Below are 251 nucleotides of genomic sequence, written 5' to 3'. Positions count from 1 at the left end.
TTTAACTCCAAGTTTTATGCCAGTTCCAGCGTTAAACGCTGGAATTTCTGAGGCTGTTTTGCCACGCCGGTTTGGGCCATCAAATCTCGGGCAAAGTATGGACTATTATACATTTCTGGAAAGCCCAGGATGTCTACTTTCCAACGCCGTTGAGAGCGCGCCAATTGGGCTTCTGTAGCTCCAGAAAATCCACTTCGAGTGCAGGGAGGTCAGAATCCAACAGCATCTGCAGTCCTTTTCAGTCTCTGAAT

Source organism: Arachis duranensis, chromosome 5 (assembly GCF_000817695.3).
Source record: "Arachis duranensis cultivar V14167 chromosome 5, aradu.V14167.gnm2.J7QH, whole genome shotgun sequence".
In the NCBI taxonomy this organism is placed as follows: Eukaryota; Viridiplantae; Streptophyta; class Magnoliopsida; order Fabales; family Fabaceae; genus Arachis; species Arachis duranensis.
Note: the sequence above shows the minus strand (reverse complement) of the source record.